This window comes from Plectropomus leopardus, chromosome 1 (genome assembly GCF_026936395.1).
Source record: "Plectropomus leopardus strain MGB_pleo_1.0 chromosome 1, ASM2693639v1, whole genome shotgun sequence".
Lineage (NCBI taxonomy): Eukaryota > Metazoa > Chordata > Actinopteri > Perciformes > Serranidae > Plectropomus > Plectropomus leopardus.
The window spans coordinates 5,683,073-5,709,794 of NC_142176.1; positions in this window are offsets into that span (position 1 = coordinate 5,683,073).

Sequence of the window (26,722 nt, forward strand, 5' to 3'; positions counted from 1 at the left end):
TGCTGTTTTGAGGTGTTTTCAGCTGTTTTTGGGAGACGTCATATTTTGACATTTTTAGCCTTACTATAGCCTTGCCTTTTAGGTCATTTTTCCAACGTGCAGTTTTTTGTTGTTTTCTGACTTTTTTGCAGCGTTCTATGCTATGGCGTGTTTCCGCATGCTATTTTATGCTGTTTTGAGGTGTTTTCAGCTGTTTTTGGGAGACGTCATATTTTGACATTTTTAGCCTTACTATAGCCTTGCCTTTTAGGTCATTTTTTCAACGTGCAGTTTTTTGTTGTTTTCTGACTTTTTTGCAGCGTTCTATGCTATGGCGTGTTTCCGCATGCTATTTTATGCTGTTTTGAGGTGTTTTCAGCTGTTTTTGGGAGACGTCATATTTTGACATTTTTAGCCTTACTATAGCCTTGCCTTTTAGGTCATTTTTTTTCAACGTGCAGTTTTTTGTTGTTTTCTGACTTTTTTGCAGCGTTCTATGCTATGGCGTGTTTCCGCATGCTATTTTATGCTGTTTTGAGGTGTTTTCAGCTGTTTTTGGGAGACGTCATATTTTGACATTTTTAGCCTTACTATAGCCTTGCCTTTTAGGTCATTTTTTTCAACGTGCAGTTTTTTGTTGTTTTCTGGCTTTTTTGCTGCGTTCTATGTTATGGCGTGTTTCCGCATGCTATTTTATGCTGTTTTGAGGTGTTTTCAGCTGTTTTTGGGAGACGTCATATTTTGACATTTTTAGCCTTACTATAGCTTTGCATTTTAGGTCATTTTTTCAACGTGCAGTTTTTTGTTGTTTTCTGACTTTTTGCAGCGTTCTATGCTATGGCGTGTTTCCGCATGCTATTTTATGCTGTTTTGAGGTGTTTTCAGCTGTTTTTGGGAGACGTCATATTTTGACATTTTTAGCCTTACTATAGCCTTGCCTTTTAGGTCTTTTTTTTCAACGTGCAGTTTTTTGTTGTTTTCTGACTTTTTTGCAGCGTTCTATGCTATGGCGTGTTTCCGCATGCTATTTTATGCTGTTTTGAGGTGTTTTCAGCTGTTTTTGGGAGACGTCATATTTTGACATTTTTAGCCTTACTATAGCCTTGCCTTTTAGGTCATTTTTTTCAACGTGCAGTTTTTTGTTGTTTTCTGACTTTTTTGCAGCGTTCTATGCTATGGCGTGTTTCCGCATGCTATTTTATGCTGTTTTGAGGTGTTTTCAGCTGTTTTTGGGAGACGTCATATTTTGACATTTTTAGCCTTACTATAGCCTTGCCTTTTAGGTCATTTTTTTCAACGTGCAGTTTTTTGTTGTTTTCTGACTTTTTGCAGCGTTCTATGCTATGGCGTGTTTCGCATGCTATTTTATGCTGTTTTGAGGTGTTTTCAGCTGTTTTTGGGAGACGTCATATTTTGACATTTTTAGCCTTACTATAGCCTTGCCTTTTAGGTCATTTTTTCAACGTGCAGTTTTTGTTGTTTTCTGACTTTTTGCAGCGTTCTATGGTATGTCGTGTTTCTGCATGTTATTTTTTGCTGTTTTGAGGTGTTTTCAGCTGTTTTTGGGAGACGTCATATTTTGACATTTTTAGCCTTACTATAGCCTTGCCTTTTAGGTCATTTTTTCAACGTGCAGTTTTTTGTTTTTTTCTGACTTTTTTGCAGCGTTCTATGCTATGGCGTGTTTCCGCATGCTATTTTATGCTGTTTTGAGGTGTTTTCAGCTGTTTTTGGGAGACGCTCATATTTTGACATTTTTAGCCTTACTATAGCCTTGCCTTTTAGGTCATTTTTTTCAACGTGCAGTTTTTTGTTGTTTTCTGACTTTTTGCAGCGTTCTATGCTATGGCGTGTTTCCGCATGCTATTTTATGCTGTTTTGAGGTGTTTTCAGCTGTTTTTGGGAGACGCCATATTTTGACATTTTTAGCCTTACTATAGCCTTGCCTTTTAGGTCATTTTTTTCAACGTGCAGTTTTTGTTGTTTTCTGACTTTTTTGCAGCGTTCTATGCTATGGCGTGTTTCCGCATGCTATTTTATGCTGTTTTGAGGTGTTTTCAGCTGTTTTTGGGAGACGTCATATTTTGACATTTTTAGCCTTACTATAGCCTTGCCTTTTAGGTCATTTTTTTCAACGTGCAGTTTTTTGTTGTTTTCTGACTTTTTGCAGCGTTCTATGCTATGGCGTGTTTCCGCATGCTATTTTATGCTGTTTTGAGGTGTTTTCAGCTGTTTTTGGGAGACGTCATATTTTGACATTTTAGCCTTACTATAGCCTTGCCTTTTAGGTCATTTTTTCAACGTGCAGTTTTTGTTGTTTTCTGACTTTTTGCAGCGTTCTATGCTATGGCGTGTTTCCGCATGCTATTTTATGCTGTTTTGAGGTGTTTTCAGCTGTTTTTGGGAGACGCCATATTTTGACATTTTTAGCCTTACTATAGCCTTGCCTTTTAGGTCATTTTTTTCAACGTGCAGTTTTTTGTTGTTTTCTGACTTTTTTGCAGCGTTCTATGCTATGGCGTGTTTCCGCATGCTATTTTATGCTGTTTTGAGGTGTTTTCAGCTGTTTTTGGGAGACGTCATATTTTGACATTTTTAGCCTTACTATAGCCTTGCCTTTTAGGTCATTTTTTCAACGTGCAGTTTTTTGTTGTTTTCTGACTTTTTGCAGCGTTCTATGCTATGGCGTGTTTCCGCATGCTATTTTATGCTGTTTTGAGGTGTTTTCAGCTGTTTTTGGGAGACGTCATATTTTGACATTTTTAGCCTTACTATAGCCTTGCCTTTTAGGTCATTTTTTTCAACGTGCAGTTTTTGTTGTTTTCTGACTTTTTTGCAGCGTTCTATGCTATGGCGTGTTTCCGCATGCTATTTTATGCTGTTTTGAGGTGTTTTCAGCTGTTTTTGGGAGACGTCATATTTTGACATTTTTAGCCTTACTATAGCCTTGCCTTTTAGGTCATTTTTTCAACGTGCAGTTTTTTGTTGTTTTCTGACTTTTTGCAGCGTTCTATGCTATGGCGTGTTTACGCATGCTATTTTATGCTGTTTTGAGGTGTTTTCAGCTGTTTTTGGGAGACGTCATATTTTGACATTTTTAGCCTTACTATAGCCTTGCCTTTTAGGTCATTTTTTTCAACGTGCAGTTTTTTGTTGTTTTCTGACTTTTTTGCAGCGTTCTATGCTATGGCGTGTTTCCGCATGCTATTTTATGCTGTTTTGAGGTGTTTTCAGCTGTTTTTGGGATACGTAATGTTTTGACATTTTAGCCTTACTATAGCCTTGCCTTTTAGGTCATTTTTTCAACGTGCAGTTTTTTGTTGTTTTCTGACTTTTTTGCAGCGTTCTATGCTATGGCGTGTTTCCGCATGCTATTTTATGCTGTTTTGAGGTGTTTTCAGCTGTTTTTGGGAGACGTCATATTTTGACATTTTTAGCCTTACTATAGCCTTGCCTTTTAGGTCATTTTTTTCAACGTGCAGTTTTTGTTGTTTTCTGACTTTTTGCAGCGTTCTATGCTATGGCGTGTTTCCGCATGCTATTTTATGCTGTTTTGAGGTGTTTTCAGCTGTTTTTGGGAGACGCCATATTTTGACATTTTTAGCCTTACTATAGCCTTGCCTTTTAGGTCATTTTTTTCAACGTGCAGTTTTTGTTGTTTTCTGACTTTTTGCAGCGTTCTATGCTATGGCGTGTTTCCGCATGCTATTTTATGCTGTTTTGAGGTGTTTTCAGCTGTTTTTGGGAGACGTCATATTTTGACATTTTTAGCCTTACTATAGCCTTGCCTTTTAGGTCATTTTTTCAACGTGCAGTTTTCTGTTGTTTTCTGTCTTTTTTGCAGCGTTCTATGCTATGGCGTGTTTCCGCATGCTATTTTATGCTGTTTTGAGGTGTTTTCAGCTGTTTTTGGGAGACGTCATATTTTGACATTTTTAGCCTTACTATAGCCTTGCCTTTTAGGTCATTTTTTCAACGATGCAGTTTTTTGTTGTTTTCTGACTTTTTGCAGCGTTCTATGCTATGGCGTGTTTCGCATGCTATTTTATGCTGTTTTGAGGTGTTTTCAGCTGTTTTTGGGAGACGCCATATTTTGACATTTTTAGCCTTACTATAGCCTTGCCTTTTAGGTCATTTTTTCAACGTGCAGTTTTTGTTGTTTTCTGACTTTTTGCAGCGTTCTATGCTATGGCGTGTTTCCGCATGCTATTTTATGCTGTTTTGAGGTGTTTTCAGCTGTTTTTGGGAGACGTCATATTTTGACATTTTTAGCCTTACTATAGCCTTGCCTTTTAGGTCATTTTTTCAACGTGCAGTTTTTGTTGTTTTCTGACTTTTTGCAGCGTTGTATGCTATGGCGTGTTTCCGCATGCTATTTTATGCTGTTTTGAGGTGTTTTCAGCTGTTTTTGGGAGACGTCATATTTTGACATTTTTAGCCTTACTATAGCCTTGCCTTTTAGGTCATTTTTTCAACGTGCAGTTTTTGTTGTTTTCTGACTTTTTGCAGCGTTCTATGCTATGGCGTGTTTCCGCATGCTATTTTATGCTGTTTTGAGGTGTTTTCAGCTGTTTTTGGGAGACGTCATATTTTGACATTTTTAGCCTTACTATAGCCTTGCCTTTTAGGTCATTTTTTCAACGTGCAGTTTTTGTTGTTTTCTGACTTTTTTGCAGCGTTCTATGCTATGGCGTGTTTCCGCATGCTATTTTATGCTGTTTTGAGGTGTTTTCAGCTGTTTTTGGGAGACGTCATATTTTGACATTTTTAGCCTTACTATAGCCTTGCCTTTTAGGTCATTTTTTTCAACGTGCAGTTTTTTGTTGTTTTCTGACTTTTTGCAGCGTTCTATGCTATGGCGTGTTTCCGCATGCTATTTTATGCTGTTTTGAGGTGTTTTCAGCTGTTTTTGGGAGACGTCATATTTTGACATTTTTAGCCTTACTATAGCCTTGCCTTTTTAGGTCATTTTTTTCAACGTGCAGTTTTTGTTGTTTTCTGACTTTTTGCAGCGTTCTATGCTATGGCGTGTTTCCGCATGCTATTTTATGCTGTTTTGAGGTGTTTTCAGCTGTTTTTGGGAGACGTCATATTTTGACATTTTTAGCCTTACTATAGCCTTGCCTTTTAGGTCATTTTTTTCAACGTGCAGTTTTTTGTTGTTTTCTGACTTTTTTGCAGCGTTCTATGCTATGGCGTGTTTCCGCATGCTATTTTATGCTGTTTTGAGGTGTTTTCAGCTGTTTTTGGGAGACGTCATATTTTGACATTTTTAGCCTTACTATAGCCTTGCCTTTTAGGTCATTTTTTCAACGTGCAGTTTTTTGTTGTTTTCTGACTTTTTGCAGCGTTCTATGCTATGGCGTGTTTCCGCATGCTATTTTATGCTGTTTTGAGGTGTTTTCAGCTGTTTTTGGGAGACGTCATATTTTGACATTTTTAGCCTTACTATAGCCTTGCCTTTTAGGTCATTTTTTCAACGTGCAGTTTTTTGTTGTTTTCTGACTTTTTGCAGCGTTCTATGCTATGGCGTGTTTCCGCATGCTATTTTATGCTGTTTTGAGGTGTTTTCAGCTGTTTTTGGGAGACGTCATATTTTGACATTTTTAGCCTTACTATAGCCTTGCCTTTTAGGTCATTTTTTTCAACGTGCAGTTTTTTGTTGTTTTCTGACTTTTTTGCAGCGTTCTATGCTATGGCGTGTTTCCGCATGCTATTTTATGCTGTTTTGAGGTGTTTTCAGCTGTTTTTGGGAGACGTCATATTTTGACATTTTTAGCCTTACTATAGCCTTGCCTTTTAGGTCATTTTTTCAACGTGCAGTTTTTTGTTGTTTTCTGACTTTTTTGCAGCGTTCTATGCTATGGCGTGTTTCCGCATGCTATTTTATGCTGTTTTGAGGTGTTTTCAGCTGTTTTTGGGAGACGTCATATTTTGACATTTTTAGCCTTACTATAGCCTTGCCTTTTAGGTCATTTTTTCAACGTGCAGTTTTTGTTGTTTTCTGACCTTTTTGCAGCGTTCTATGCTATGGCGTGTTTCCGCATGCTATTTTATGCTGTTTTGAGGTGTTTTCAGCTGTTTTTGGGAGACGTCATATTTTGACATTTTTAGCCTTACTATAGCCTTGCCTTTTAGGTCATTTTTTTCAACGTGCAGTTTTTTGTTGTTTTCTGACTTTTTGCAGCGTTCTATGCTATGGCGTGTTTCCGCATGCTATTTTATGCTGTTTTGAGGTGTTTTCAGCTGTTTTTGGGAGACGTCATATTTTGACATTTTTAGCCTTACTATAGCCTTGCCTTTTAGGTCATTTTTTTCAACGTGCAGTTTTTTGTTGTTTTCTGACTTTTTTGCAGCGTTCTATGCTATGGCGTGTTTCCGCATGCTATTTTATGCTGTTTTGAGGTGTTTTCAGCTGTTTTTGGGAGACGTCATATTTTGACATTTTAGCCTTACTATAGCCTTGCCTTTTAGGTCATTTTTTCATCGTGCAGTTTTTTGTTGTTTTCTGACTTTTTTGCAGCGTTCTATGCTATGGCGTGTTTCCGCATGCTATTTTATGCTGTTTTGAGGTGTTTTCAGCTGTTTTTGGGAGACGTCATATTTTGACATTTTTAGCCTTACTATAGCCTTGCCTTTTAGGTCATTTTTTCAACGTGCAGTTTTTGTTGTTTTCTGACTTTTTTGCAGCGTTCTATGCTATGGCGTGTTTCCGCATGCTATTTTATGCTGTTTTGAGGTGTTTTCAGCTGTTTTTGGGAGACGTCATATTTTGACATTTTTAGCCTTACTATAGCCTTGCCTTTTAGGTCATTTTTTTCAACGTGCAGTTTTTGTTGTTTTCTGACTTTTTTGCAGCGTTCTATGCTATGGCGTGTTTCCGCATGCTATTTTATGCTGTTTTGAGGTGTTTTCTGCTGTTTTTGGGAGACGTCATATTTTGACATTTTAGCCTTACTATAGCCTTGCCTTTTAGGTCATTTTTTTCAACGTGCAGTTTTTGTTGTTTTCTGACTTTTTTGCAGCGTTCTATGCTATGGCGTGTTTCCGCATGCTATTTTATGCTGTTTTGAGGTGTTTTCAGCTGTTTTTGGGAGACGCCATATTTTGACATTTTAGCCTTACTATAGCCTTGCCTTTTAGGTCATTTTTTCAACGTGCAGTTTTTGTTGTTTTCTGACTTTTTTGCAGCGTTCTATGCTATGGCGTGTTTCCGCATGCTATTTTATGCTGTTTTGAGGTGTTTTCAGCTGTTTTTGGGAGACGTCATATTTTGACATTTTTAGCCTTACTATAGCCTTGCCTTTTAGGTCATTTTTTTCAACGTGCAGTTTTTTGTTGTTTTCTGACTTTTTGCTGCGTTCTATGCTATGGCGTGTTTCCGCATGCTATTTTATGCTGTTTTGAGGTGTTTTCAGCTGTTTTTGGGAGACGTCATATTTTGACATTTTTAGCCTTACTATAGCCTTGCCTTTTAGGGCATTTTTTCAACGTGCAGTTTTTTGTTGTTTTCTGACTTTTTGCAGCGTTCTATGCTATGGCGTGTTGCCGCATGCTATTTTATGCTGTTTTGAGGTGTTTTCAGCTGTTTTTGGGAGACGTCATATTTTGACATTTTTAGCCTTACTATAGCCTTGCCTTTTAGGTCATTTTTTCAACGTGCAGTTTTTGTTGTTTTCTGACTTTTTGCAGCGTTCTATGCTATGGCGTGTTTCGCATGCTATTTTATGCTGTTTTGAGGTGTTTTCAGCTGTTTTTGGGAGACGTCATATTTTGACATTTTTAGCCTTACTATAGCCTTGCCTTTTAGGTCATTTTTTTCAACGTGCAGTTTTTGGTGTTTTCTGACTTTTTGCAGCGTTCTATGCTATGGCGTGTTTCGCATGCTATTTTATGCTGTTTTGAGGTGTTTTCAGCTGTTTTTGGGAGACGTCATATTTTGACATTTTTAGCCTTACTATAGCCTTGCCTTTTAGGTCATTTTTTCAACGTGCAGTTTTTTGTTGTTTTCTGACTTTTTTGCAGCGTTCTATGCTATGGCGTGTTTCCGCATGCTATTTTATGCTGTTTTGAGGTGTTTTCAGCTGTTTTTGGGAGACGTCATATTTTGACATTTTTAGCCTTACTATAGCCTTGCCTTTTAGGTCATTTTTTCAACGTGCAGTTTTTGTTGTTTTCTGACTTTTTTGCAGCGTTCTATGCTATGGCGTGTTTCCGCATGCTATTTTATGCTGTTTTGAGGTGTTTTCAGCTGTTTTTGGGAGACGTCATATTTTGACATTTTTAGCCTTACTATAGCCTTGCCTTTTAGGTCATTTTTTTCAACGTGCAGTTTTTTGTTGTTTTCTGACTTTTTTGCAGCGTTCTATGCTATGGCGTGTTTCCGCATGCTATTTTATGCTGTTTTGAGGTGTTTTCAGCTGTTTTTGGGAGACGTCATATTTTGACATTTTTAGCCTTACTATAGCCTTGCCTTTTAGGTCATTTTTTTCAACGTGCAGTTTTTTGTTGTTTTCTGACTTTTTGCAGCGTTCTATGCTATGGCGTGTTTCCGCATGCTATTTTATGCTGTTTTGAGGTGTTTTCAGCTGTTTTTGGGAGACGTCATATTTTGACATTTTAGCCTTACTATAGCCTTGCCTTTTAGGTCATTTTTTTCAACGTGCAGTTTTTTGTTGTTTTCTGACTTTTTGCAGCGTTCTATGCTATGGCGTGTTTCCGCATGCTATTTTATGCTGTTTTGAGGTGTTTTCAGCTGTTTTTGGGAGACGCTATATTTTGACATTTTTAGCCTTACTATAGCCTTGCCTTTTAGGTCATTTTTTCAACGCGTGCAGTTTTTGTTGTTTTCTGACTTTTTTGCAGCGTTCTATGCTATGGCGTGTTTCCGCATGCTATTTTATGCTGTTTTGAGGTGTTTTCAGCTGTTTTTGGGAGACGTCATATTTTGACATTTTTAGCCTTACTATAGCCTTGCCTTTTAGGTCATTTTTTCAACGTGCAGTTTTTTGTTGTTTTCTGACTTTTTGCAGCGTTCTATGCTATGGCGTGTTTCGCATGCTATTTTATGCTGTTTTGAGGTGTTTTCAGCTGTTTTTGGGAGACGCCATATTTTGACATTTTTAGCCTTACTATAGCCTTGCCTTTTAGGTCATTTTTTTCAACGTGCAGTTTTTTGTTGTTTTCTGACTTTTTTGCTGCGTTGTGTGCTATGTCGTGTTTCGCATGCTATTTTATGCTGTTTTGAGGTGTTTTCAGCTGTTTTTGGGAGACGTCATATTTTGACATTTTTAGCCTTACTATAGCCTTGCCTTTTAGGTCATTTTTTTCAACGTGCAGTTTTTTGTTGTTTTCTGACTTTTTGCAGCGTTCTATGCTATGGCGTGTTTCCGCATGCTATTTTATGCTGTTTTGAGGTGTTTTCAGCTGTTTTTGGGAGACGTCATATTTTGACATTTTTAGCCTTACTATAGCCTTGCCTTTTAGTTAATTTTTTCAACGTGCAGTTTTTTGTTGTTTTCTGACTTTTTGCAGCGTTCTATGCTATGGCGTGTTTCCGCATGCTATTTTATGCTGTTTTGAGGTGTTTTCAGCTGTTTTTGGGAGACGTCATATTTTGACATTTTTAGCCTTACTATAGCCTTGCCTTTTAGGTCATTTTTTTCAACGTGCAGTTTTTTGTTGTTTTCTGACTTTTTTGCAGCGTTCTATGCTATGGCGTGTTTCCGCATGCTATTTTATGCTGTTTTGAGGTGTTTTCAGCTGTTTTTGGGAGACGTCATATTTTGACATTTTTAGCCTTACTATAGCCTTGCCTTTTAGGTCATTTTTTTCAACGTGCAGTTTTTTGTTGTTTTCTGACTTTTTGCAGCGTTCTATGCTATGGCGTGTTTCCGCATGCTATTTTATGCTGTTTTGAGGTGTTTTCAGCTGTTTTTGGGAGACGTCATATTTTGACATTTTTAGCCTTACTATAGCCTTGCCTTTTAGGTCATTTTTTTCAACGTGCAGTTTTTGTTGTTTTCTGACTTTTTGCAGCGTTCTATGCTATGGCGTGTTTCCGCATGCTATTTTATGCTGTTTTGAGGTGTTTTCAGCTGTTTTTGGGAGACGTCATATTTTGACATTTTTAGCCTTACTATAGCCTTGCCTTTTAGGTCATTTTTTCAACGTGCAGTTTTTTGTTGTTTTCTGACTTTTTTGCAGCGTTCTATGCTATGGCGTGTTCCGCATGCTATTTTATGCTGTTTTGAGGTGTTTTCAGCTGTTTTTGGGAGACGTCATATTTTGACATTTTTAGCCTTACTATAGCCTTGCCTTTTAGGTCATTTTTTTCAACGTGCAGTTTTTTGTTGTTTTCTGACTTTTTTGCAGCGTTCTATGCTATGGCGTGTTTCCGCATGCTATTTTATGCTGTTTTGAGGTGTTTTCAGCTGTTTTTGGGAGACGTCATATTTTGACATTTTTAGCCTTACTATAGCCTTGCCTTTTAGGTCATTTTTTCAACGTGCAGTTTTTTGTTGTTTTCTGACTTTTTGCAGCGTTCTATGCTATGGCGTGTTTCCGCATGCTATTTTATGCTGTTTTGAGGTGTTTTCAGCTGTTTTTGGGAGACGTCATATTTTGACATTTTAGCCTTACTATAGCCTTGCCTTTTTAGGTCATTTTTTCAACGTGCAGTTTTTTGTTGTTTTCTGACTTTTTGCAGCGTTCTATGCTATGGCGTGTTTCCGCATGCTATTTTATGCTGTTTTGAGGTGTTTTCAGCTGTTTTTGGGAGACGTCATATTTTGACATTTTTAGCCTTGCTGTACCCTTGCCTTTTAGGTCATTTTTTCAACGTGCAGTTTTTTGTTGTTTTCTGACTTTTTGCAGCGTTCTATGCTATGGCGTGTTTCGCATGCTATTTTATGCTGTTTTGAGGTGTTTTCAGCTGTTTTTGGGAGACGCCATATTTTGACATTTTAGCCTTACTATAGCCTTGCCTTTTAGGTCATTTTTTCAACGTGCAGTTTTTGTTGTTTTCTGACTTTTTGCAGCGTTCTATGCTATGGCGTGTTTCGCATGCTATTTTATGCTGTTTTGAGGTGTTTTCAGCTGTTTTTGGGAGACGTCATATTTTGACATTTTTAGCCTTACTATAGCCTTGCCTTTTAGGTCATTTTTTCAACGTGCAGTTTTTTGTTGTTTTCTGACTTTTTGCAGCGTTCTATGCTATGGCGTGTTTCGCATGCTATTTTATGCTGTTTTGAGGTGTTTTCAGCTGTTTTTGGGAGACGTCATATTTTGACATTTTTAGCCTTACTATAGCCTTGCCTTTTAGGTCATTTTTTCAACGTGCAGTTTTTTGTTGTTTTCTGACTTTTTTGCAGCGTTCTATGCTATGGCGTGTTTCCGCATGCTATTTTATGCTGTTTTGAGGTGTTTTCAGCTGTTTTTGGGAGACGTCATATTTTGACATTTTTAGCCTTACTATAGCCTTGCCTTTTAGGTCATTTTTCCAACGTGCAGTTTTTTGTTGTTTTCTGACTTTTTTGCAGCGTTCTATGCTATGGCGTGTTTCCGCATGCTATTTTATGCTGTTTTGAGGTGTTTTCAGCTGTTTTTGGGAGACGTCATATTTTGACATTTTTAGCCTTACTATAGCCTTGCCTTTTAGGTCATTTTTTCAACGTGCAGTTTTTGTTGTTTTCTGACTTTTTTGCAGCGTTCTATGCTATGGCGTGTTTCCGCATGCTATTTTATGCTGTTTTGAGGTGTTTTCAGCTGTTTTTGGGAGACGCCATATTTTGACATTTTTAGCCTTACTATAGCCTTGCCTTTTAGGTAATTTTTTTCAACGTGCAGGTTTTTGTTGTTTTCTGACTTTTTGCAGCGTTCTATGCTATGGCGTGTTTCGCATGCTATTTTATGCTGTTTTGAGGTGTTTTCAGCTGTTTTTGGGAGACGCCATATTTTGACATTTTTAGCCTTACTATAGCCTTGCCTTTTAGGTCATTTTTTTCAACGTGCAGTTTTTTGTTGTTTTCTGACTTTTTGCAGCGTTCTATGCTATGGCGTGTTTCCGCATGCTATTTTATGCTGTTTTGAGGTGTTTTCAGCTGTTTTTGGGAGACGTCATATTTTGACATTTTTAGCCTTACTATAGCCTTGCCTTTTAGGTCATTTTTTTCAACGTGCAGTTTTTTGTTGTTTTCTGACTTTTTTGCAGCGTTCTATGCTATGGCGTGTTTCCGCATGCTATTTTATGCTGTTTTGAGGTGTTTTCAGCTGTTTTTGGGACAGATCAGATTTTGACATTTTTAGCCTTACTATAGCCTTGCCTTGTCATTTTTTTCAACGTGCAGTTTTTGTTGTTTTCTGACTTTTTTGCAGCGTTCTATGCTATGGCGTGTTTCCGCATGCTATTTTATGCTGTTTTGAGGTGTTTTCAGCTGTTTTTGGGAGACGTCATATTTTGACATTTTTAGCCTTACTATAGCCTTGCCTTTTAGGTCATTTTTTCAACGTGCAGTTTTTTGTTGTTTTCTGACTTTTTGCAGCGTTCTATGCTATGGCGTGTTTCCGCATGCTATTTTATGCTGTTTTGAGGTGTTTTCAGCTGTTTTTGGGAGACGTCATATTTTGACATTTTTAGCCTTACTATAGCCTTGCCTTTTAGGTCATTTTTTCAACGTGCAGTTTTTGTTGTTTTCTGACTTTTTGCAGCGTTCTATGCTATGGCGTGTTTCCGCATGCTATTTTATGCTGTTTTGAGGTGTTTTCAGCTGTTTTTGGGAGACGTCATATTTTGACATTTTTAGCCTTACTATAGCCTTGCCTTTTAGGTCATTTTTTCAACGTGCAGTTTTTTGTTGTTTTCTGACTTTTTGCAGCGTTCTATGCTATGGCGTGTTTCCGCATGCTATTTTATGGTGTTGTGAGGTGTTTCCAGCTGTTTTTGGGAAAGGTCATATTTTGACATTTTTAGCCTTACTATAGCGTTGCCTTTTAGGTCATTTTTTTCAACGTGCAGTTTTTTGTTGTTTTCTGACTTTTTGCAGCGTTCTATGCTATGGCGTGTTTCCGCATGCTATTTTATGCTGTTTTGAGGTGTTTTCAGCTGTTTTTGGGAGACGCCATATTTTGACATTTTTAGCCTTACTATAGCCTTGCCTTTTAGGTCATTTTTTCAACGTGCAGTTTTTTGTTGTTTTCTGACTTTTTGCAGCGTTCTATGCTATGGCGTGTTTCCGCATGCTATTTTATGCTGTTTTGAGGTGTTTTCAGCTGTTTTTGGGAGACGTCATATTTTGACATTTTTAGCCTTACTATAGCCTTGCCTTTTAGGTCATTTTTTTCAACGTGCAGTTTTTTGTTGTTTTCTGACTTTTTTGCAGCGTTCTATGCTATGGCGTGTTTCCGCATGCTATTTTATGCTGTTTTGAGGTGTTTTCAGCTGTTTTTGGGAGACGTCATATTTTGACATTTTTAGCCTTACTATAGCCTTGCCTTTTAGGTCATTTTTTCAACGTGCAGTTTTTTGTTGTTTTCTGACTTTTTGCAGCGTTCTATGCTATGGCGTGTTTCGCATGCTATTTTATGCTGTTTTGAGGTGTTTTCAGCTGTTTTTGGGAGACGTCATATTTTGACATTTTTAGCCTTACTATAGCCTTGCCTTTTAGGTCATTTTTTCAACGTGCAGTTTTTTGTTGTTTTCTGACTTTTTTGCAGCGTTCTATGCTATGGCGTGTTTCCGCATGCTATTTTATGCTGTTTTGAGGTGTTTTCAGCTGTTTTTGGGAGACGTCATATTTTGACATTTTTAGCCTTACTATAGCCTTGCCTTTTAGGTCATTTTTTTCAACGTGCAGTTTTTTGTTGTTTTCTGACTTTTTTGCAGCGTTCTATGCTATGGCGTGTTTCGCATGCTATTTTATGCTGTTTTGAGGTGTTTTCAGCTGTTTTTGGGAGACGCCATATTTTGACATTTTAGCCTTACTATAGCCTTGCCTTTTAGGTCATTTTTTTCAACGTGCAGTTTTTGTTGTTTTCTGACTTTTTTGCAGCGTTCTATGCTATGGCGTGTTTCCGCATGCTATTTTATGCTGTTTTGAGGTGTTTTCAGCTGTTTTTGGGAGACGTCATATTTTGACATTTTTAGCCTTACTATAGCCTTGCCTTTTAGGTCATTTTTTCAACGTGCAGTTTTTGTTGTTTTCTGACTTTTTGCAGCGTTCTATGCTATGGCGTGTTTCCGCATGCTATTTTATGCTGTTTTGAGGTGTTTTCAGCTGTTTTTTGGGAGACGTCATATTTTGACATTTTTAGCCTTACTATAGCCTTGACTTTTAGGTCATTGTTTTCAACGTGCAGTTTTTGTTGTTTTCTGACTTTTTGCAGCGTTCTATGCTATGGCGTGTTTCCGCATGCTATTTTATGCTGTTTTGAGGTGTTTTCAGCTGTTTTTGGGAGACGTCATATTTTGACATTTTTAGCCTTACTATAGCCTTGCCTTTTTAGGTCATTTTTTCAACGTGCAGTTTTTTGTTGTTTTCTGACTTTTTGCAGCGTTCTATGCTATGGCGTGTTTCCGCATGCTATTTTATGCTGTTTTGAGGTGTTTTCAGCTGTTTTTGGGAGACGTCATATTTTGACATTTTTAGCCTTACTATAGCCTTGCCTTTTAGGTCATTTTTTTCAACGTGCAGTTTTTTGTTGTTTTCTGACTTTTTTGCAGCGTTCTATGCTATGGCGTGTTTCCGCATGCTATTTTATGCTGTTTTGAGGTGTTTTCAGCTGTTTTTGGGAGACGTCATATTTTGACATTTTAGCCTTACTATAGCCTTGCCTTTTAGGTCAATTTTTCAACGTGCAGTTTTTGTTGTTTTCTGACTTTTTTGCAGCGTTCTATGCTATGGCGTGTTTCCGCATGCTATTTTATGCTGTTTTGAGGTGTTTTCAGCTGTTTTTGGGAGACGTCATATTTTGACATTTTTAGCCTTACTATAGCCTTGCCTTTTAGGTCATTTTTTTCAACGTGCCGTTTTTGTTGTTTTCTGACTTTTTGCAGCGTTCTATGCTATGGCGTGTTTCCGCATGCTATTTTATGCTGTTTTGAGGTGTTTTCAGCTGTTTTTGGGAGACGCTATATTTTGACATTTTAGCCTTACTATAGCCTTGCCTTTTAGGTCATTTTTTCAACGTGCAGTTTTTTGTTGTTTTCTGACTTTTTGCAGCGTTTCTATGCTATGGCGTGTTTCCGCATGCTATTTTATGCTGTTTTGAGGTGTTTTCAGCTGTTTTTGGGAGACGTCATATTTTGACATTTTTAGCCTTACTATAGCCTTGCCTTTTAGGTCATTTTTTTCAACGTGCAGTTTTTTGTTGTTTTCTGACTTTTTTGCAGCGTTCTATGCTATGGCGTGTTTCCGCATGCTATTTTATGCTGTTTTGAGGTGTTTTCAGCTGTTTTTGGGAGACGTCATATTTTGACATTTTTAGCCTTACTATAGCCTTGCCTTTTAGGTCATTTTTTCAACGTGCAGTTTTTTGTTGTTTTCTGACTTTTTTGCAGCGTTCTATGCTATGGCGTGTTTCCGCATGCTATTTTATGCTGTTTTGAGGTGTTTTCAGCTGTTTTTGGGAGACGTCATATTTTGACATTTTAGCCTTACTATAGCCTTGCCTTTTAGGTCATTTTTTCAACGTGCAGTTTTTTGTTGTTTTCTGACTTTTTTTGCAGCGTTCTATGCTATGGCGTGTTTCCGCATGCTATTTTATGCTGTTTTGAGGTGTTTTCAGCTGTTTTTGGGAGACGTCATATTTTGACATTTTTAGCCTTACTATAGCCTTGCCTTTTAGGTCATTTTTTTCAACGTGCAGTTTTTGTTGTTTTCTGACTTTTTTGCAGCGTTCTATGCTATGGCGTGTTTCCGCATGCTATTTTATGCTGTTTTGAGGTGTTTTCAGCTGTTTTTGGGAGACGCCATATTTTGACATTTTTAGCCTTACTATAGCCTTGCCTTTTAGGTCATTTTTTCAACGTGCAGTTTTTGTTGTTTTCTGACTTTTTTGCAGCGTTCTATGCTATGGCGTGTTTCGCATGCTATTTTATGCTGTTTTGAGGTGTTTTCAGCTGTTTTGGGAGACGTCATATTTTGACATTTTAGCCTTACTATAGCCTTGCCTTTTAGGTCATTTTTTTCAACGTGCAGTTTTTTGTTGTTTTCTGACTTTTTGCAGCGTTCTATGCTATGGCGTGTTTCTTTATTATATTTTATGCAGTTTGGTGGTGTTTTCAGCTGTTTTTGGGAGGCGTCAAATTTTGACATTTTTAGCCTTACTATAGCCTTGCCTTTTAGGTCATTTTTTTTTCAACGTGCAGTTTTTTGTTGTTTTCTGACTTCTTTGCAGCGTTCTATTCTATGGCGTGTTTCTGCATGCTATTTTATGCTGTTTTGAGGTGTTTTCAGCTGTTTTTGGGAGACGTCATATTTTGACATTTTTAGCCTTACTATAGCCTTGCCTTTTAGGTCATTTTTTCAACGTGCAGTTTTTGTTGTTTTCTGACTTTTTTGCAGCGTTCTATGCTATGGCGTGTTTCCGCATGCTATTTTATGCTGTTTTGAGGTGTTTTCAGCTGTTTTTGGGAGACGTCATATTTTGACATTTTAGCCTTACTATAGCCTTGCCTTTTAGGTCATTTTTTCAACGTGCAGTTTTTTGTTGTTTTCTGACTTTTTGCAGCGTTCTATGCTATGGCGTGTTTCCGCATGCTATTTTATGCTGTTTTGAGGTGTTTTCAGCTGTTTTTGGGAGACGTCATATTTTGACATTTTTAGCCTTACTATAGCCTTGCCTTTTAGGTCATTTTTTTCAACGTGCAGTTTTTTGTTGTTTTCTGTCTTTTTGCAGCGTTCTATGCTATGGCTTGTTTCCGCATGCTATTTTATGCTGTTTTGTGGTGTTTTCAGCTGTTTTTGGGAGACGTCATATTTTGACATTTTTAGCCTTACTATAGCCTTGCCTTTTAGGTCATTTTTTCAACGTGCAGTTTTTTGTTGTTTTCTGACTTTTTGCAGCGTTCTATGCTATGGCGTGTTTCCGCATGCTATTTTATGCTGTTTTGAGGTGTTTTCAGCTGTTTTTGGGAGACGTCATATTTTGACATTTTTAGTCTTACTATAACCTTGCCTTTTAGGTCATTTTTTCAACGTGCAGTTTTTTGTTGTTTTCTGACTTTTTGCAGCGTTCTATGCTATGGCGTGTTTCCGCATGCTATTTTATGCTGTTTTGAGGTGTTTTCAGCTGTTTTTGGGAGACGCCATATTTTGACATTTTAGCCTTACTATAGCCTTGCCTTTTAGGTCATTTTTTTCAACGTGCAGTTTTTGTTGTTTTCTGACTTTTTTGCAGCGTTCTATGCTATGGCGTGTTTCCGCATGCTATTTTATGCTGTTTTGAGGTGTTTTCAGCTGTTTTTGGGAGACGTCATATTTTGACATTTTTAGCCTTACTATAGCCTTGCCTTTTAGGTCATTTTTTCAACGTGCAGTTTTTGTTGTTTTCTGACTTTTTGCAGCGTTCTATGCTATGGCGTGTTTCCGCATGCTATTTTATGCTGTTTTGAGGTGTTTTCAGCTGTTTTTGGGAGACGTCATATTTTGACATTTTAGCCTTACTATAGCCTTGCCTTTTAGGTCATTTTTTTCAACGTGCAGTTTTTTGTTGTTTTCTGACTTTTTGCAGCGTTCTATGCTATGGCGTGTTTCCGCATGCTATTTTATGCTGTTTTGAGGTGTTTTCAGCTGTTTTTGGGAGACGCCATATTTTGACATTTTTAGCCTTACTATAGCCTTGCCTTTTAGGTCATTTTTTCAACGTGCAGTTTTTGTTGTTTTCTGACTTTTTTGCAGCGTTCTATGCTATGGCGTGTTTCCGCATGCTATTTTATGCTGTTTTGAGGTGTTTTCAGCTGTTTTTGGGAGACGTCATATTTTGACATTTTTAGCCTTACTATAGCCTTGCCTTTTAGGTCATTTTTTCAACGTGCAGTTTTTGTTGTTTTCTGACTTTTTTTGCAGCGTTCTATGCTATGGCGTGTTTCCGCATGCTATTTTATGCTGTTTTGAGGTGTTTTCAGCTGTTTTTGGGAGACGTCATATTTTGACATTTTAGCCTTACTATAGCCTTGCCTTTTAGGTCATTTTTTCAACGTGCAGTTTTTGTTGTTTTCTGACTTTTTTGCAGCGTTCTATGCTATGGCGTGTTTCCGCATGCTATTTTATGCTGTTTTGAGGTGTTTTCAGCTGTTTTTGGGAGACGTCATATTTTGACATTTTTAGCCTTACTATAGCCTTGCCTTTTAGGTCATTTTTTTCAACGTGCAGTTTTTGTTGTTTTCTGACTTTTTTGCAGCGTTCTATGCTATGGCGTGTTTCGCATGCTATTTTATGCTGTTTTGAGGTGTTTTCAGCTGTTTTTGGGAGACGTCATATTTTGACATTTTTAGCCTTACTATAGCCTTGCCTTTTAGGTCATTTTTTCAACGTGCAGTTTTTGTTGTTTTCTGACTTTTTGCAGCGTTCTATGCTATGGCGTGTTTCCGCATGCTATTTTATGCTGTTTTGAGGTGTTTTCAGCTGTTTTTGGGAGACGTGATATTTTGACATTTTTAGCCTTACTATAGCCTTGCCTTTTAGGTCATTTTTTCAACGTGCAGTTTTTGTTGTTTTCTGACTTTTTGCAGCGTTCTATGCTATGGCGTGTTTCGCATGCTATTTTATGCTGTTTTGAGGTGTTTTCAGCTGTTTTTGGGAGACGTCATATTTTGACATTTTTAGCCTTACTATAGCCTTGCCTTTTAGGTCATTTTTTCAACGTGCAGTTTTTGTTGTTTTCTGACTTTTTGCAGCGTTCTATGCTATGGCGTGTTTCCGCATGCTATTTTATGCTGTTTTGAGGTGTTTTCAGCTGTTTTTGGGAGACGTCATATTTTGACATTTTTAGCCTTACTATGGCCTTGCCGTTTAGGGCATTTTTTCAACGTGCAGTTTTTGTTGTTTTCTGACTTTTTGCAGCGTTCTATGCTATGGCGTGTTTCCGCATGCTATTTTATGCTGTTTTGAGGTGTTTTCAGCTGTTTTTGGGAGACGTCATATTTTGACATTTTTAGCCTTACTATAGCCTTGCCTTTTAGGTCATTTTTTTACGTGCACGTTTTTGTTGTTTTCTGACTTTTTTGCAGCGTTCTATGCTATGGCGTGTTTCCGCATGCTATTTTATGCTGTTTTGAGGTGTTTTCAGCTGTTTTTGGGAGACGTCATATTTTGACATTTTTAGCCTTACTATAGCCTTGCCTTTTAGGTCATTTTTTCAACGTGCAGTTTTTTGTTGTTTTCTGACTTTTTTGCAGCGTTCTATGCTATGGCGTGTTTCCGCATGCTATTTTATGCTGTTTTGAGGTGTTTTCAGCTGTTTTTGGGAGACGTCATATTTTGACATTTTTAGCCTTACTATAGCCTTGCCTTTTAGGTCATTTTTTCAACGTGCAGTTTTTTGTTGTTTTCTGACTTTTTGCAGCGTTCTATGCTATGGCGTGTTTCCGCATGCTATTTTATGCTGTTTTGAGGTGTTTTCAGCTGTTTTTGGGAGACGTCATATTTTGACATTTTTAGCCTTCCTATGGCCTTGAGTTTTAGGCCATTTTTTCAACGTGCAGTTTTTGTTGTTTTCTGACTTTTTTGCAGCGTTCTATGCTATGGCGTGTTTCGCATGCTATTTTATGCTGTTTTGAGGTGTTTTCAGCTGTTTTTGGGAGACGTCATATTTTGACATTTTTAGCCTTACTATAGCCTTGCCTTTTAGGTCATTTTTTTCAACGTGCAGTTTTTGTTGTTTTCTGACTTTTTGCAGCGTTCTATGCTATGGCGTGTTTCGCATGCTATTTTATGCTGTTTTGAGGTGTTTTCAGCTGTTTTTGGGAGACGTCATATTTTGACATTTTAGCCTTACTATAGCCTTGCCTTTTAGGTCATTTTTTTCAACGTGCAGTTTTTGTTGTTTTCTGACTTTTTTGCAGCGTTCTATGCTATGGCGTGTTTCCGCATGCTATTTTATGCTGTTTTGAGGTGTTTTCAGCTGTTTTTGGGAGACGTCATATTTTGACATTTTAGCCTTACTATAGCCTTGCCTTTTAGGTCATTTTTTTCAACGTGCAGTTTTTGTTGTTTTCTGACTTTTTGCAGCGTTCTATGCTATGGCGTGTTTCCGCATGCTATTTTATGCTGTTTTGAGGTGTTTTCAGCTGTTTTTGGGAGACGTCATATTTTGACATTTTTAGCCTTACTATAGCCTTGCCTTTTAGGTCATTTTTTCAACGTGCAGTTTTTTGTTGTTTTCTGACTTTTTTGCAGCGTTCTATGCTATGGCGTGTTTCGCATGCTATTTTATGCTGTTTTGAGGTGTTTTCAGCTGTTTTTGGGAGACGTCATATTTTGACATTTTTAGCCTTACTATAGCCTTGCCTTTTAGGTCATTTTTTCAACGTGCAGTTTTTGTTGTTTTCTGACTTTTTGCAGCGTTCTATGCTATGGCGTGTTTCCGCATGCTATTTTATGCTGTTTTGAGGTGTTTTCAGCTGTTTTTGGGAGACGTCATATTTTGACATTTTTAGCCTTACTATAGCCTTGCCTTTTAGGTCATTTTTTCAACGTGCAGTTTTTTGTTGTTTTCTGACTTTTTGCCGCGTTCTATGCTGTGGCGTGTTTTCGCATGCCATTTTGTGCTGTTTTGTGGTGTTTTCAGCTGTTTTTGGGAGACGTCATATTTTGACATTTTTAGCCTTACTATAGCCTTGCCTTTTAGGTCATTTTTTCAACGTGCAGTTTTTGTTGTTTTCTGACTTTTTTGCAGCGTTCTATGCTATGGCGTGTTTCGCATGCTATTTTATGCTGTTTTGAGGTGTTTTCAGCTGTTTTTGGGAGACGTCATATTTTGACATTTTTAGCCTTACTATAGCCTTGCCTTTTAGGTCATTTTTTCAACGCGTGCAGTTTTTGTTGTTTTCTGACTTTTTTGCAGCGTTCTATGCTATGGCGTGTTTCCGCATGCTATTTTATGCTGTTTTGAGGTGTTTTCAGCTGTTTTTGGGAGACGTCATATTTTGACATTTTTAGCCTTACTATAGCCTTGCCTTTTAGGTCATTTTTTTCAACGTGCAGTTTTTTGTTGTTTTCTGACTTTTTGCAGCGTTCTATGCTATGGCGTGTTTCCGCATGCTATTTTATGCTGTTTTGAGGTGTTTTCAGCTGTTTTTGGGAGACGTCATATTTTGACATTTTTAGCCTTACTATAGCCTTGCCTTTTAGGTCATTTTTTTTAAAAGCGCAGTTTTTTGTTGTTTTCTGACTTTTTGCAGCGTTCTATGCTATGGCGTGTTTCCGCATGCTATTTTATGCTGTTTTGAGGTGTTTTCAGCTGTTTTTGGGCGACGTCATATTTTGACATTTTAGCCTTACTATAGCCTTGCCTTTTAGGTCATTTTTTTCAACGTGCAGTTTTTGTTGTTTTCTGACTTTTTTGCAGCGTTCTATGCTATGGCGTGTTTCCGCATGCTATTTTATGCTGTTTTGAGGTGTTTTCAGCTGTTTTTGGGAGACGTCATATTTTGACATTTTAGCCTTACTATAGCCTTGCCTTTTAGGTCATTTTTTCAACGTGCAGTTTTTGTTGTTTTCTGACTTTTTGCAGCGTTCTATGCTATGGCGTGTTTCCGCATGCTATTTTATGCTGTTTTGAGGTGTTTTCAGCTGTTTTTGGGAGACGTCATATTTTGACATTTTTAGCCTTACTATAGCCTTGCCTTTTAGGTCATTTTTTCAACGTGCAGTTTTTGTTGTTTTCTGACTTTTTGCAGCGTTCTATGCTATGGCGTGTTTCCGCATGCTATTTTATGCTGTTTTGAGGTGTTTTCAGCTGTTTTTGGGAGACGTCATATTTTGACATTTTTAGCCTTACTATAGCCTTGCCTTTTAGGTCATTTTTTTCAACGTGCAGTTTTTTGTTGTTTTCTGACTTTTTTGCAGCGTTCTATGCTATGGCGTGTTTCCGCATGCTATTTTATGCTGTTTTGAGGTGTTTTCAGCTGTTTTTGGGAGACGTCATATTTTGACATTTTTAGCCTTACTATAGCCTTGCTTTTTAGGTCATTTTTTTCAACGTGCAGTTTTTTGTTGTTTTCTGACTTTTTGCAGCGTTCTATGCTATGGCGTGTTTCCGCATGCTATTTTATGCTGTTTTGAGGTGTTTTCAGCTGTTTTTGGGAGACGTCATATTTTGACATTTTAGCCTTACTATAGCCTTGCCTTTTAGGTCATTTTTTTCAACGTGCAGTTTTTTGTTGTTTTCTGACTTTTTGCAGCGTTCTATGCTATGGCGTGTTTCCGCATGCTATTTTATGCTGTTTTGAGGTGTTTTCAGCTGTTTTTGGGAGACGTCATATTTTGACATTTTAGCCTTACTATAGCCTTGCCTTTTAGGTCAATTTTTCAACGTGCAGTTTTTTGTTGTTTTCTGACTTTTTGCAGCGTTCTATGCTATGGCGTGTTTCCGCATGCTATTTTATGCTGTTTTGAGGTGTTTTCAGCTGTTTTTTGGGAGACGTCATATTTTGACATTTTTAGCCTTACTATAGCCTTGCCTTTTAGGTCATTTTTTTCAACGTGCAGTTTTTTGTTGTTTTCTGACTTTTTGCAGCCTTCTATGCTATGGCGTGTTTCCGCATGCTATTTTATGCTGTTTTGAGGTGTTTTCAGCTGTTTTTGGGAGACGTCATATTTTGACATTTTAGCCTTACTATAGCCTTGCCTTTTAGGTCATTTTTTTCAACGTGCAGTTTTTGTTGTTTTCTGACTTTTTGCAGCGTTCTATGCTATGGCGTGTTTCGCATGCTATTTTATGCTGTTTTGAGGTGTTTTCAGCTGTTTTTGGGAGACGTCATATTTTGACATTTTTAGCCTTACTATAGCCTTGCCTTTTAGGTCATTTTTTCAACGTGCAGTTTTTGTTGTTTTCTGACTTTTTTGCAGCGTTCTATGCTATGGCGTGTTTCCGCATGCTATTTTATGCTGTTTTGAGGTGTTTTCAGCTGTTTTTGGGAGACGTCATATTTTGACATTTTTAGCCTTACTATAGCCTTGCCTTTTAGGTCATTTTTCAACGTGCAGTTTTTGTTGTTTTCTGACTTTTTGCAGCGTTCTATGCTATGGCGTGTTTCCGCATGCTATTTTATGCTGTTTTGAGGTGTTTTCAGCTGTTTTTGGGAGACGTCATATTTTGACATTTTTAGCCTTACTATAGCCTTGCCTTTTAGGTCATTTTTTTCCACGTGCCGCTTTTTGTTGTTTTCTGACTTTTTGCAGCGTTCTATGCTATGGCGTGTTTCCGCATGCTATTTTATGCTGTTTTGAGGTGTTTTCAGCTGTTTTTGGGAGACGTCATATTTTGACATTTTTAGCCTTACTATAGCCTTGCCTTTTAGGTCATTTTTTCAACGTGCAGTTTTTGTTGTTTTCTGACTTTTTTGCAGCGTTCTATGCTATGGCGTGTTTCGCATGCTATTTTATGCTGTTTTGAGGTGTTTTCAGCTGTTTTTGGGAGACGTCATATTTTGACATTTTTAGCCTTACTATAGCCTTGCCTTTTAGGTGATTTTTTCAACGTGCAGTTTTTTGTTGTTTTCTGACTTTTTGCAGCGTTCTATGCTATGGCGTGTTTCCGCATGCTATTTTATGCTGTTTTGAGGTGTTTTCAGCTGTTTTTGGGAGACGTCATATTTTGACATTTTTAGCCTTACTATAGCCTTGCATTTTAGGTCATTTTTTCAACGTGCAGTTTTTTGTTGTTTTCTGACTTTTTGCAGCGTTCTATGCTATGGCGTGTTTCCGCATGCTATTTTATGCTGTTTTGAGGTGTTTTCAGCTGTTTTTGGGAGACGTCATATTTTGACATTTTTAGCCTTACTATAGCCTTGCCTTTTAGGTCATTTTTTCAACGTGCAGTTTTTTGTTGTTTTCTGACTTTTTGCAGCGTTCTATGCTATGGCGTGTTTCGCATGCTATTTTATGCTGTTTTGAGGTGTTTTCAGCTGTTTTTGGGAGATCGTCATATTTTGACATTTTTAGCCTTACTATAGCCTTGCCTTTTAGGTCATTTTTTCAACGTGCAGTTTTTTGTTGTTTTCTGACTTTTTGCAGCGTTCTATGCTATGGCGTGTTTCCGCATGCTATTTTATGCTGTTTTGAGGTGTTTTCAGCTGTTTTTGGGAGACGTCATATTTTGACATTTTTAGCCTTACTATAGCCTTGCCTTTTAGGTCATTTTTTCAACGTGCAGTTTTTGTTGTTTTCTGACTTTTTGCAGCGTTCTATGCTATGGCGTGTTTCCGCATGCTATTTTATGCTGTTTTGAGGTGTTTTCAGCTGTTTTTGGGAGACGTCATATTTTGACATTTTTAGCCTTACTATAGCCTTGCCTTTTAGGTCATTTTTTCAACGTGCAGTTTTTGTTGTTTTCTGACTTTTTTGCAGCGTTCTATGCTATGGCGTGTTTCGCATGCTATTTTATGCTGTTTTGAGGTGTTTTCAGCTGTTTTTGGGAGACGTCATATTTTGACATTTTTAGCCTTACTATAGCCTTGCCTTTTAGGTCATTTTTTCAACGTGCAGTTTTTTGTTGTTTTCTGACTTTTTGCAGCGTTCTATGCTATGGCGTGTTTCCGCATGCTATTTTATGCTGTTTTGAGGTGTTTTCAGCTGTTTTTGGGAGACGTCATATTTTGACATTTTTAGCCTTACTATAGCCTTGCCTTTTAGGTCATTTTTTTCAACGTGCAGTTTTTTGTTGTTTTCTGACTTTTTTGCAGCGTTCTATGCTATGGCGTGTTTCCGCATGCTATTTTATGCTGTTTTGAGGTGTTTTCAGCTGTTTTTGGGAGACGCGTCATATTTTGACATTTTTAGCCTTACTATAGCCTTGCCTTTTAGGTCATTTTTTCAACGTGCAGTTTTTTGTTGTTTTCTGACTTTTTGCAGCGTTCTATGCTATGGCGTGTTTCCGCATGCTATTTTATGCTGTTTTGAGGTGTTTTCAGCTGTTTTTGGGAGACGTCATATTTTGACATTTTTAGCCTTACTATAGCCTTGCCTTTTAGGTCATTTTTTCAACGTGCAGTTTTTTGTTGTTTTCTGACTTTTTGCAGCGTTCTATGCTATGGCGTGTTTCCGCATGCTATTTTATGCTGTTTTGAGGTGTTTTCAGCTGTTTTTGGGAGACGTCATATTTTGACATTTTTAGCCTTACTATAGCCTTGACTTTTAGGTCATTTTTTCAACGTGCAGTTTTTTGTTGTTTTCTGACTTTTTGCAGCGTTCTATGCTATGGCGTGTTTCCGCATGCTATTTTATGCTGTTTTGAGGTGTTTTCAGCTGTTTTTGGGAGACGTCATATTTTGACATTTTTAGCCTTACTATAGCCTTGCCTTTTAGGTCATTTTTTTCAACGTGCAGTTTTTTGTTGTTTTCTGACTTTTTGCAGCGTTCTATGCTATGGCGTGTTTCCGCATGCTATTTTATGCTGTTTTGAGGTGTTTTCAGCTGTTTTTGGGAGACGTCATATTTTGACATTTTTAGCCTTACTATAGCCTTGCCTTTTAGGTCATTTTTTTCAACGTTCATCTTTTTGTTGTTTTCTGACTTTTTTGCAGCGTTCTATGCTATGGCGTGTTTCCGCATGCTATTTTATGCTGTTTTGAGGTGTTTTCAGCTGTTTTTGGGAGACGTCATATTTTGACATTTTAGCCTTACTATAGCCTTGCCTTTTAGGTCATTTTTTCAACGTGCAGTTTTTTGTTGTTTTCTGACTTTTTTGCAGCGTTCTATGCTATGGCGTGTTTCCGCATGCTATTTTATGCTGTTTTGAGGTGTTTTCAGCTGTTTTTGGGAGACGTCATATTTTGACATTTTAGCCTTACTATAGCCTTGCCTTTTAGGTCATTTTTTTCAACGTGCAGTTTTTGTTGTTTTCTGACTTTTTGCAGCGTTCTATGCTATGGCGTGTTTCGCATGCTATTTTATGCTGTTTTGAGGTGTTTTCAGCTGTTTTTGGGAGACGTCATATTTTGACATTTTAGCCTTACTATAGCCTTGCCTTTTAGGTCATTTTTTCAACGTGCAGTTTTTTGTTGTTTTCTGACTTTTTTGCAGCGTTCTATGCTATGGCGTGTTTCCGCATGCTATTTTATGCTGTTTTGAGGTGTTTTCAGCTGTTTTTGGGAGACGTCATATTTTGACATTTTAGCCTTACTATAGCCTTGCCTTTTAGGTCATTTTTTCAACGTGCAGTTTTTGTTGTTTTCTGACTTTTTTGCAGCGTTCTATGCTATGGCGTGTTTCCGCATGCTATTTTATGCTGTTTTGAGGTGTTTTCAGCTGTTTTTGGGAGACGCCATATTTTGACATTTTTAGCCTTACTATAGCCTTGCCTTTTAGGTCATTTTTTTCAACGTGCAGTTTTTGTTGTTTTCTGACTTTTTGCAGCGTTCTATGCTATGGCGTGTTTCCGCATGCTATTTTATGCTGTTTTGAGGTGTTTTCAGCTGTTTTTGGGAGACGTCATATTTTGACATTTTAGCCTTACTATAGCCTTGCCTTTTAGGTCATTTTTTTCAACGTGCAGTTTTTTGTTGTTTTCTGACTTTTTGCAG